The sequence below is a fragment of the Pocillopora verrucosa genome, chromosome 12, assembly GCF_036669915.1.
Source record: "Pocillopora verrucosa isolate sample1 chromosome 12, ASM3666991v2, whole genome shotgun sequence".
Classification (NCBI taxonomy): domain Eukaryota; kingdom Metazoa; phylum Cnidaria; class Anthozoa; order Scleractinia; family Pocilloporidae; genus Pocillopora; species Pocillopora verrucosa.
The window spans coordinates 18,609,973-18,623,114 of NC_089323.1; the positions used below are offsets into that span (position 1 = coordinate 18,609,973).

Genomic DNA, 13,142 nt, shown 5'->3' on the forward strand with positions numbered 1-13,142 from the left:
TTCAACATTTTGGCTGAATGGGTGGTTTGATTGTTCATTAATTACTGGAAATGTGATGAGTGAATTTTGTAAAACCTCTCTTGGCTGTCCTATCAACAATTGTTACATTATGTTAAACATTAAACCTCAAAAAGCCTCTGAAGCATGCTTTCAAGATTGCAGCAGAAGTTTCCATCTCGTTAAGTTCTTCCAAATAAACAGTATTCCAGTTTATAGAGTTATTTGTATTAAGGAAAGTTTTAAAACAAATTATAGTATTGCAACGTTACATTCTGCTCGTGTGACTGTCAGTCGAAATTTTTTCGTAACTCGATCGTGCTGCAAAAGATTTTAATTTTCCTTAAAACATTACAGATTAAATAGAAGGAAAAAGTTATTTGATTACTAACAAAGGCACTGAAATTCAGATTTTAAAGGAATTAATCGATTCGCTACTGCGCTTGGGAATTTGTGTGACCCGTTGTGTGACCCTCTAATGTCACGCATGGTTGAAGACAAAACGCACCAAACAATTCGATGATGTGAAACAGCAAAATTAACTTTTGTGGTCGATATGATTTCAGATTGTTCATTCAAAGATAAGTAAAGGCCCTGATTTAATTTTTTTCATATAGTCGTCTCAGGTTTCAACCGATGGAGACCAGCTAAGGTTCTCAACATTGAAAATGAGCATAGGCACTTCGATATACTGAGGAAATCAAACATTTCCGACTTTTAAAATGCAAATTTCAAGAAAAGCGTGAGAAATGATAGGGACAGATATGGATACTTGCTTTTAATTCAATATTTTTCAAGAATTAAAATCTGTAGGATCGACGGTAATGCTGCTGCAATCTTGAATGGATTTTTTTGGTATTTAACCCCAAGAATTTTATCGTTCACGCAAATTTCGATGTAAAAGACGGGTTTCTTTGTACACGATCGCACGGGCTTAAAATCTTTGAATTCATCAAATACGATTTCGGTGAGGAATTTTCTCCCAATTGCCGGGAATTGTTTTTAAATCAATTTTAAGGGACCGAATGGAGAGGTTTTATCAAGAACAAACTCTAAGCATTCAAGATCTGTTCCACAAGCCTTGATTCGACTACCTTGCGTTACAAAAATTTTTTGTTACGTTACGCAAATACGTCAGCAGGTGTTCTCATAGTGCGTTTGGTTTTAGTATATAGTTTGCTTTTATCTCATTGTACGAAATACTGAATCACAATTCAAAGAAAATTGAGCGCTTTTGTTTACATTCGTTGAAAAAAATCATGGTAAAAGAAGATAAGGTCACGCGTCTCTTTGCGTGACGACTTGAAAAAGGGCTGCTTAAAAAATTAATTTGGTGAATAATATTCTTCTTTTACTACCTTAAAAAAAAAAAAAACAAGGATTCGCGGTACGTTTTGAGAGAGAAGAAATAAAGCCAAACGCATTGAGAAACTATTTGGGAAACGTATTTCCGTAACAATATTGTTGTCTTTGCAAAACTTGGCTTATTATTAGGAGTTTATCTGGTTCACTTTTAACAGTTGGATTGCAAAGTAAAGCAACAAAGGAGTGAAGATAACGATATTTTATTAATAAAATTGTCTGTTTTGTCCATTATTTTATTTAAAAATAAAAAATAAAAAAAATAATATAGCCAATCTTATCCCTGCAAGAGTTGCTTCCACTCTGCTGCTCATAGTCGGTAATGTTTCTTTAGTCCTCTTTAATTATTCCAACTTTAAAATCCTGTTCAGTTTTATCTGATCCCTTAGTACAAGCCTGAGACAGTTGAACACTTAGAGGAGTTGACCACTTGCTCCTAAGTAGGGGGGACAGGGTAAAGGAAAGTGAGAGTTTGCTCCCAATGCCTCTGGGGTCTTTCTCCTAATTTGTCACAATATCACACCTGATCAATTTGGAATTAATGATTTGAAAAAAAAAATTCCAAATTGAATTTGATTAAAGGAGCTGATTTGCAAGTCAATGTATCGAAAGCTAAAGTGATTTGCCTCGGCGGCAATATAAGCAATTTTAGCTCGCAATCGCGCCATAAATTTAGTAGTAAAAAACCTAATTGAGTTAGAAATGTTCTCAACCTGGACAAAAAAACCGAAGCGCTAACTTGCGGTGACTAATTTTCAGTGCATCGACACTGAAAGCAAGGAAAGATACTGAATCGCACTAGTCCGGTTTGACTTTATCACACAAATGTCACCAAAGAGCACAAGTCGCTAAATGTCTCTCGTTAGGGAAGATACCCTTACCAGAATCTCTCTGATTAAAATGAAAATAATTCGGTGCTATTCTTATCCTTGGGTTCCTAGAAAGGTTTAGTTTTATTCTAACTACATTGTATTTTGCGAAAGGTTTTATTTAATTATGCACATTCAGCTTGGTTTGTTTGTTTACCTTTTTAAATCACAAGACATTACGGAGAATTGTTCCTTTTGAATCTTCAATCATATACGTGTATGCAAAGAAATAATTGGAGGAGAAAAACAAAAGAACAAATCTCCAGAGAACGTCCGTGATTTGAAACAGGCAATCAACATACAAAGCTGAACGAGCCTTAAACTAAGTAATTAACGAAAAAAATATAGTAAACCTAGGAAATGTTTAAAAACTAAGCATAAACTAGGAAACACTGATTATATTAGCGAGATGGAAGAAAATACCTAAAGCTCCTCTAGTTTTATTTATTTTTGCGATTTGCATCGGCTTCAAACCCTAGTTTGGTTAGATATTTTTAATTAAGGCGATAAAGTCCTTTTATCCTTGCTTATTCCTGAAAATGTTCCAGGCACAAAATTATCTGTGACTGGACCATTGCTTGACGAGCCTACGAACGGCTACGTGAAGGCTATTAATTATTTATATCGTAAAATTATATTAATATAACCTAAATATCCATCTTTATATGCTAACACCAATCCCTTATCATTTATTTTTTTTAAGGAAAACTAGATAAGTTTTAGTCTCTAAAGAATAAGGAAAATCCTAAAACTAACACATTTTCTAATGAAAAAAGCTTCTTTAATCAAAAAGTAATTAAGTTTTGCCTATTCATGAATAAGTCTAGTGTTTATGATCATGCTCTTACCCTGTTAAATGAAAACAATATAATACCCTGTTCTACCCCTAAAATTAAAGTATAGATAATATAGTAATTTAATCATGAAACACTTCTCCTTAAGTGAGAAAAAATAATTTTTTTGCTTAGTTAGGCAATATTTTCCTGAAATAGCAATAAAGATAATTTTTCTTGAAGCTAATGCCATTATGTTCTCTAATAAATATGCTACTTTTATTTAAAATGAACAAATTTTCCCTATTCCTGAAAACTGGCCTACCTTTTATTAGTAGCTGTATAATTATGCGAAAAATATGCTGATCCTAAAATAATAGTATCTATGGTAATGTGGTTTTATAGTGAGAAAATGCTACTTAATTTTAAAAAAAATGGTTTAAAAAAATTGTTTATGCCTATGGTTAATATTTTGTGTTATATTTAAGTTAGAATTAAATGAAAAAATAAAGAAGAGAGATTCTGGATTCAGTATCAACCCATCAGAGAGACCCCCAGTAACTATTAGCTCAATTTGATGTCATTCGTGTGAGTCCAGTCAAGCCAGACCAGAGAAATCCAGCAAAAATCCGCACTCCCAATGTAAATACACCTAAATTGACTCCTACAATTCAGCGCAACTATTTTAATGATCCTTAGTTGTGGAACATTTCGAGAGATACATTGAATGCAAAAAAGCACCTTCTGAAGCCAAAATGTGTCAAATTGATGGTGTGATTCCATGACAAATTAGGCAAAACCCCAAAGACAAAAGAGCAAACTCTCACCTTCCTCTACTCTGTCCTCCCTACTTGAGAGCAAGTGGTCAACTCTTCCAAGTGTTCAACTGTCCCCTGCTTGAACTTCTGGATCAGACAAAGCATCACAGGATTTCTCAGTAAGAATATTTCAGAGGACATCAGAAACACACCTTCTTAGAGCAGACAGAGCTTCCACAACTCTGCAGGGATGTGATTGGCTATATTATTTTTTTTTTGTTCTTGCTTCTAAGTGTGTGTGCCACCAGCAATCTGAAATTAATAATATCCTGAAAACTTAAGTAGATATGCAAGCTCATTACCACTGTAGATGAACAAGTAAGGTAAAATAATGATGTTAAAAGTAAACCTTGTCTCTTGGTGAAACAAGTTCATGGCACGAAATTTAAATGAACCTAAGTACTTGATCAAGCTTGCAATACCAAGCTTAGAAAAACTAATGTATTTCAGAACTAAGTTCTGAAAAAAATGTAGAGTCCTGAAAGAGACCCTAGAAGATATCATGACTTGCAAAACCAGAAAGTAGTTGAGAAGGAAAAAGAACTTAAATTAAATGGAAATGTAGCCTACTGTGTTTACCTTAAGCAGAAAAGATATCTTCAGTGAGACTTAATGTTGCATAGTATAGCTGGTCATACTTACGTGAAATCATCAAGGATTTGCTCTTTGCATGAAATGAAATTCAATCTAACTTAGCAATAAATTTAAATGAAACCTTAACTGTGGATAAGCTATCTGCTTAACCAGTGTAGCCATCAGCCACATATTCAGCCTAGAGGGAAAAATGGTAGACTACTGAAAAGCAAACTAAAAGTACTCCTAAAAGGAGTTTGTGGTAATGAGCTTGCTGATGTACTCAATATAGTAATATTACCAAAAACATCATGCCAATCTAAAACCAGGAATCCTAAAACATCATAAAACTCTGGAAACCTTTGGGCTGGGAAATCCTAGAATGACATGTTTCCCCTAATTCCTACAACACCAACCTAACTACCCTTAAATTCAAATTGCAGAAGTCTAAGACCCTCTTCTCCCCCCCCCCAAAAAGGTGGATGAAACACCTGAAGACCACTATAACCCAGAAACCTAAAACTGTGAAGCCTAAAACTCAGAAATCTGAGACCCAGAGACCTTTAATCCTTATAATTAATATGAAATGGTAGAAATAAGCTAAGGACTTTGAAATCTAAGAACCTGAAACTTAAGACCAAAATCTAGGACTCTAACACTCAGAACTTATGGCCCTTAAACCCAAGAACCAGAAATATACCTGAGACATGGAAATCTGAGATCTAGAATATACTACCACCCTGGACTTAAAACTGGTTAAACCTCAGCCCTGGAGATCCTGGACCCACAAAAAGACCCAAAAATATACCTTAGACTAGGAAATCCAAGATTCAGAAACCTGAGGCCCAAAAACCCACAACTTAGAACACCTTGGTCCCAAAAAAACTTGAGAACTGGAAAACCTAAGGAAAGGAAAACCATGACCCACCAAACTTAGATCTGAAAAACCTGATACACTTTGGAATAAGAAAACCTATAGTGTGGAAACCTAAGACCCAGAAATATATTTTAAACAATTTTGTCAGCATGATGTTGGTAATATTAACTATCATTACTAATCTGTAATTGTTTTGACAGCCTCCATATGAGCAATGAGGTATGTCTTAGAACTATTTTTAGCTTAATTTAAACGTATCATTCAGCATGGCTTTGTAAAAAATATTTGAAATTTTCCATTCAATTTCTCCATTCCAAATGCCTATGAGTTATAATTTGTCTGTGGTTACCAATAAGCTTCAATCACACTCTAAAACTAGACCGAAAAAACTTAGACCCAAAAAAACCTTTTATACAAAACCTATTAAAGACCCAAAAGTCTCACACCCAAAGAACCTGAGATCTAAAAGATCCCAGGGCTTAAAAAACCCACATATCTAAGAGACTTGAACCTTAACAAAATCTTAGACCAAAAAGACCAGAAAATGACCGAGAAATCTCCTTGCCATAGTCTCTTAGATTTTTTTGATTTGAAATTGAAATTTTCTTGAGATATTTTCTCCTTGAGGTGACAATCCTTGCCTTAACACTTTAACTCCCACAATTTGAATGTGAAAACAGCCACCTCTGTCAGCTTAATGTGCACTTGCTCCAATTTCTATCTGTGTCACACACCTATAACAGTCACCATGAAATTAAATTTGGTAGATAAATCATGATGTTCAACAATGCCTTAGACCTAGAAAACTGAGATTGAATGAGTTGCAGTCTTAGAATAACATGTAAACTCTACAGAAAAAAAAATTGATCAAAGACTATCCAGTAGGAATCAAGACAACTAAATCTAACATTAACCTCCCCAAACTTTGTTCAAACAAGTGCAAAAATTAAGGCATGCAGGCATAAAAGAAATTCCTAAGTGGTTTCTTTCTCACTTACTGTTTGTCTTCTAAATCATATTATGATAATAAAGACCCACATTAAGGAGCAAAAACCTAAACTGAGCACCTAGAAAAATAGTGAGGACCAGAAATCCCACCCACAGAGAGGATTCAGAAAACCTAAGACTTGGAAACCTGTGACAAGAGGAACCTAACACCCTCAATCTACAACCCCAAAATTACCTTAGATCCAACAAACCTAAAATACACAAACCTAAGAACAAATATCCTAAGACTGAAAAGACCAGAGACCCAAAAAGCTGGACCCAAAAGACCTTGGACCCTGAAATGCCAAGGCCAAAAAGCCTAAGATACCAGAGACTGAAGCATGAAAAAAAAAGCCTGACCCAAAAGACCTTAGAACCTTAGGGACTGAAGACTGAAAAATCCTAAGACCCAAAAAGCCTGACCCAAAAGACCTTAGAACCTTAGGGACTGAAGACTTAAAAATCCTAAGACCCAAAAAGCCTGACCCTAAAGACCTTAGAACCTTAGGGAATGAAGACTGAAAAATCCTAAGACCCAAAAAGCCTGACCCAAAAGACCTTAGAACCTTAGGGACTGGAGACTGAAAAATCCTAAGACCCAAAAAGCCTGACCCTAAAGACCTTAGAACCTAAGGGACTGAAGACTGAAAAATCCTAAGACCCAAAATGCCTGACCCAAAAGACCTTAGAACCTTCGGGACTGAAGACTGAAAAATCCTAAGACCCAAAAAGCCTGACCCTAAAGACCCATAAATACCAAAGGGCTGAAAAGCCCAAGACCACAGAAACCCAGAACCAAAAAGCCAGAGTCCCATGAACCTCAAACCCTTAAAACTTTAGAGCCAAAAACTCTAGGAACCCCAATCGATCAGAAACCTGAAAAATGTAAGACTGAAAATATTAAGACTAAATAACTTGAGACCAGAAAATCCAGTGAGACAGAAATCTACTGAGCTAAAAGACTGGAGATATATAAAAAAAGACCCATAAACTTAAGCCCATTGAACCTGAATCCAAAGAGATCTAAGACTCAAAAAACCCACCACCCCAAAAACCCAGGACCCAAATATCCCATGACCCAGAGAGACTAAGCTAAAAGACCAGAGATTCAATAAAAAGGGAGACCCAGACCTAAGCCCATTAAACCTTAACCCCAAGAAACCTAAGAACCAAAAACTTACCAAGACCTGAAAAACCCAGAACCTGAAAATCCTATGACCCAGAACCCAAGCTCTAAGAGTGGACATTCAATAAAAGTCTAGGTCCATTAAACCCAAACCTAATATAACCTAAGACCCAAAAACTTACCACCAAAAAAACCCAGGACCCAAAAATTCTATGACCCAGAAACCTAGGCTCTAAGACCTGACATTCAATGAAAACTGAGACCCAAAAACCTAAGCCCTGGAACCTGAGACCCTAAACGCACTTGTTTGAACAACTGTGGCACACACACTTCCCCATTAATATGAACTAGACCAAAAAGAGCTTAATGAATGGGGGTGGTGGAACAACAGCTGGGTGAAAAACCTCCCTGTACGTCCACTTGCTCCTAGGAGGAAAACCCCGGGCCAGCTGCACCCCCATTCAATGACCTCCCAGGCTGGGCCTGAAATAAATCTAGCATTTAGGGAAATGATAACTAATCTTGTACTTGCTTCCAGGGTGAATTGTCAGGGTTCCTCTACCAAGATGGGTCCATGTTCTTGCCAGTATTGTGCTGTCCAGTTGTGATGCTTTCATTTGGCAGATCTATGATACAAATATCAGAACAATATGATTAATATTCCATTCAAAGATAATTCTATCCATATTAATAATAGTTGCTGCTCTCTATCTTTTCTTTTTTTAAATAAAATGATTAATTGTAAACAAGCCAAGAGCCCCACTCTACTGGTGCCTATTCTACTTTCTTTAACATGAAGCAACTGAGATTATTGCAACTCTCCTTGGATGGGACACTTATTCACAACAATTTCTCATTACTTTGAGGGTCAAGAATCATTAACATATTGATCCCTGCCAGCACCGCAAACCAGACATTTTGTTCCAGAAATCAGCAGATTAACTCCACACAACAAAAACAAAGGCTTAAACATGACTTTCAGAAGGTTTTCAACAGAGATCTAAACCAGATGAAGCCAATTGACCATAAGAATTCACTGGATACACAACAGCCCATAGTCTAGGAGGTACAATAAATTAATTCACCAGCCCATAATCTCTCTTGTATCCAACAACCAAAAACAAAAATAAAAAAATCTTCATCAAATTCTTAAGCTTAAGGAACTGATGTGTAAGATCAGTAACTCTGTTTTGACTAAAAGGTTTTCTAAATGAAAATGAGTGGAAAATAAATGTGATTTTGAAGCACCAAAACTACAAAATGATCACATTACTGCACATCTCTTTGCCAACTGAGTTGAGTAAAATTCCAATGCAAAGCAAATGTAGCCCAGAATAAATGCTGCATCAGGAACACTAGATATCTAGTAAATACCACAGTCTTTAATCAGGTAAATACAATATGCAGGGTACTCTGTGACCCAGAGCTTAGCATGCTGGATTTCTGATAAAGAAGTTCTGGTACCATGCTCAATGTGCTGTATTCACTGAAAAGTTACTGTATGTCCTCTTTCAATACATTTCTCTACAGTAATCCTGGAGTATGAAAGGGGTTGGTAAAGAAGCTTGGAAAATTGCCAATCCATGAAGAGAAGCTTAACACCCTGACAAATGGGTACTGACCAGGAGAATTTGTTAAAAAATCAAAACTTCTAAGGTTGGTGATCATTTCCTTTATTCTCATGATCTTAATGAATGATCCAGTAGTATTACTGTAAGGAGAAATTACATGCAGGTCACTCTTAGGGTTTAAAAGATTAATAGGCTATGTTAGTTACATGCATGGGTGCATGAGAATTCACATTTGTAGAGGAGCTTGCTTGACTGCAATTAGGTGTGTGTTCTGTTTGATCTCAAAGGACAGGTGAATCTAGCAGACATATTTGATTTAAATTCTACCTGTTGCATTGTATCTATAGCTGTCAACTCCCTGGTTCACCACTTTGTTATCCAGCCTAATCCAGTAACCACTCTAATCCACGATCCAGGATTCCCCATTGTTCATAAGAAATTATCCAAGGGCTTTAATCTAGGGCTTGTCCACAGGCTACTAACCAAGGCTTGTCTGCAGGCTACCAATCAAGGCTTGTCCACAGGCTACCAACCAAGGCTTCTCTGCAGGCTTCCAAACAAGGCTTATCCACAGGCTACCAACCAAGGCTTGTTCATAGGCTACCAACCAAGGCTTGTCCACAGGCTACCAACCAAGGCTTGTCCACAGGCTACCAACCAAGGCTTGTTCACAGGCTGCCAACTGAAGCTTGTTCACACACTGTTTCACAGACTACCAACCAAGGTTTGTCCACAAGCTACTGATCAAGACTTGTCCACAGGCTACCAACCAAGGCTTGTCCATAGGCTATCAACCAAGGCTTGTCCACAGGCTACCAACCAAGGCTGGTCCACAGGCTACCAACCAAGGCTTGTCCACAGGCTACCAACCAAGGCTTGTTCACAGGCTGCCAACTGAAGCTTGTTCACACACTATGTACCACAGGCCACCAACCAAGGCCTATCCACCTTTCCCACTGTCCATGAATACTTGTTCACAGGCCACAAACTGAGGATTATTGACAGACCATGTACCGACCATGGATCACAGGAATTAGTAATGCAATATCTAACAGCTACATATCAAAGCTGATATTGCACCAAGTCTTGCTTGCATATGATGCATGTCTCTATCCACAATCTATCAGTTGAATTAAAAGTAACCAATTAGTGTATAAAGTCACAGAGATACAATGTATACTGACTTAGTAATGTCATAACAGTCTATAACTCTATTACTGTACATGTTCATTAAGCATGATGCAATGCAATGCAACTTACAAAGTGATTGGTCATTGCTTAACATCTCTCAGAATACAGACACAAAAATTATTTCACTTTGAAGGTATCAAAGAGGATGGCACCTGATTATATGCGAAGCTGCCAACTTTCAATACTTGGGCAATTATTCCCACTTGATTTTTTGCCACCTATCTCTTAAAACAGTATACAAAACCACCGGCCACAAAGGCCAGGAGTGACCCAGAAGCAATTTCTCATTATGATAAGAAGGTTACTGTCAAAAAGTACAGTCAAAATTTTATCTTTTTTTTTTTTTTTTTTGACCCTACTCTTTGCTTCTCCCAATTAATTTTTCTGACTTAGTTCAACTGATACATTTTCTCTGGGAGATGACCTTTTCTGCAAATTTCAATCAAGGTGTTTCTGTTTCAATGTTGTCTTTCATTGGCAGACAGCATAACAGTACCAAAACACCCTTTAATGAGGTGTGAAAACTAATAATTTCTTTGGAGGCCAAAAACTTAAGGTTTGCTTCTCCATAAATTATCTTGACTCAAACAAATTAATAGCCTACCAAGGTTACATCATTTTTTCACAGTTTGATGAAACAAGATATCCATAAAACCTCAGAAGTGCATAATCCAAAGCTTGGATACAGAAAAAAAGAAGAGCAGAGGTCAAAGTAGAGAGGGAACATGCAAGGCCCTCAGTATTTTCCTGTGTCTTTGACCTCCCAAACTCTCTGGAATTTACAGTTTCTTTCACAAGGGTTTGGATATTCTCTTGAACTATACATTATTCCTAGAAATTCCCTTAAAATAATACTAAATAAATGAATAGGCCCACTATCAATCCTTTGACTTCCAAGATCTCATCACAAATACTCCTTACTGTCTGCCAAACAATTCTTATGGTGTCAGTTTGGAGAATTTGGCACTGGATCAACTAATAATCCCCTAATTGATATTTTTCTTTCTTCTCATCACTCGTCTGCTTGATATTGTATTGATACCCATAGGAGAAACTATTTCTTGGTCACTCAAGAAAGTCAACAGATTATTTAATGTCATAAAATATTCATTAGAAGCACACTCACAAAATTTAAATAATTATGTCACTGGGATGAATAAAAGATAGAAATATGCTTTTCTTTCTTATTTTCCAAGTTTTATCTTAATTTCTTTTGTTTCAAAATATCATTAAAAATTCAATAAAAAGATAAAAATCAAACAGATGATGAAAATTCTAAACAAAGAAAATCTTTGAATTGCACACTTAAGAAACTGGATCATATATAGTCAAAACTTGAGCTCTGAAATACCATTCGGATGCTTATTTGAAATTCTCACTTAAAGGAGGGGCACTTATTAGAAGGAGGGTGCTTAATTGAGGGAGAAACATATTAAACAGTTATTAACCTGTACTGATTCCCCTGTAGTTGAAGCTTAAAAGTTCATAAACAAAGTGACAGTGGAACAAGTTTTCCTTACATTCCTACTATTTAAGAAAGTGAGGGAGGAGAGGGGGCTCTTATTTGAGGGGGGTGCATGTTTGAGAGGGGTGCTTGTTTGACATCATCGCCTTGGGGGTGGGTGCTTCTTTGGGAGAGGACACTTATTTCACTGCGCTAAGCGCTTTTCCGTAGAAATACGGTAAACAGAATTAAGAAGCGGCGGCCAAAAAAATGTACTTTTAAAACAACACCTTTTAAGTACTTTTTGACACCTTTCTCAGAAAACAGAAAAATCTTCGAGTAGCTTCAACTATTTTAGTTTCCAGCCGCAAACTCAGCTCTCATAGTGTCTTGCACAATATAATTGAAAACGATAAAATGTGCACGTGCTCGATATATGAAATTTGAATTTCCCGCAAAACACTGAGAACTGAGCTTACACCATATCAGAACTCACTATCCAAAATTCCATCAGATTATAAACTTACTTCGTAACTTTAATTAACAGGAAGAAGTAATTCATCAAGACAACAAGACCATCAAGTAGTTTTGGGGTTAAATCCTTACCTCTCACAATTGCCATGGATGTCACATATGGTCACCAATCCATGGTTTGGAAGCCACTGAGATACGTCTTTTTTCCTCCAAATTCCGTCAAAGAATAGCCAACATGCACTGTAAGGTAAACACTGTTTAATTTGCCGTCTTTCCTTTTGTTATGTCTCAAATAGGCAGGTCATACTAAACATTACTCTCAATAGTCACTCCGCCATGTTGGATTATTTTTAACTAGTTCCCAGTATTCTTGCGCAATAAAACAAACGCGTCACGTTACACGCGAAACTCCACGGGGAAACACGTTTAGCGAGACATAAGGAAGTCTCTGTCCATAGCAAGGATAAGCGTATAGAAATTAAAGCCTCTATTATCAAACATTTGATGTGTAGCTGCGAGATCGGAATTAACTGAAGCTTCAAGTTGTTTCTTCAGAGATTTAGTACCTTGTGGCGCAAAATTCAAGTACCTTTACTTTTTCAGTGAATAATGACTAGAATATGCCTACCTCAAAATCGCTAGATAAACCCGTTGCGGTTATTTTATATGATATGGTTCTACCTGATGTATACCATTGTATTGGCTGATATTCTGAAGTATCGCTTCGGGCTCCACTTTCGATTTAAGGAATCCAAGGCTCCGTATCTAATTTCTTAGACGTGTCTTACCAAGAGGATTTTAAAAATTGTATGTGGTTTCTAACGTAATCCGTTTGAAACGAGAAACAAATCAATCTCCTAAGGGTAATTGAAGCTGTTGATTTTCATGTACCTTAAGTCGTAAATCTTCACGTTTTTTTTTTCGTTAAAGGAAGGTCACCTTTCAACGCCCCCCTCCCTCCCTCCCTCCCTCCCTCCCTTCATCCCACCCAGCTCCTTCTCCTCCTCGAAGTCGGAAGGTATGTTAGTGTCTGCGTATAAACTAAATAAAGCGTAAACAAGCCTGGAGGTCTTAGAATCT

The 13,142-nt window shown here is 36.8% G+C and overlaps 1 long non-coding RNA gene across 1 annotated transcript; it reads right to left on the bottom strand.

Moving 5' to 3' along the window:
* Nucleotides 1–1,810: 1,810 nt before the first annotated feature.
* LOC136277427 (uncharacterized) lies at nt 1,811–12,392 on the bottom strand. Its single transcript, XR_010715870.1, has 3 exons — nt 12,195–12,392; nt 9,281–10,073; nt 1,811–8,008 (listed from the first exon to the last, which is right to left on the bottom strand). It is a non-coding gene; the product is annotated as an uncharacterized lncRNA (long non-coding RNA).
* Between the last annotated feature and the right edge of the window lie 750 nt (nt 12,393–13,142).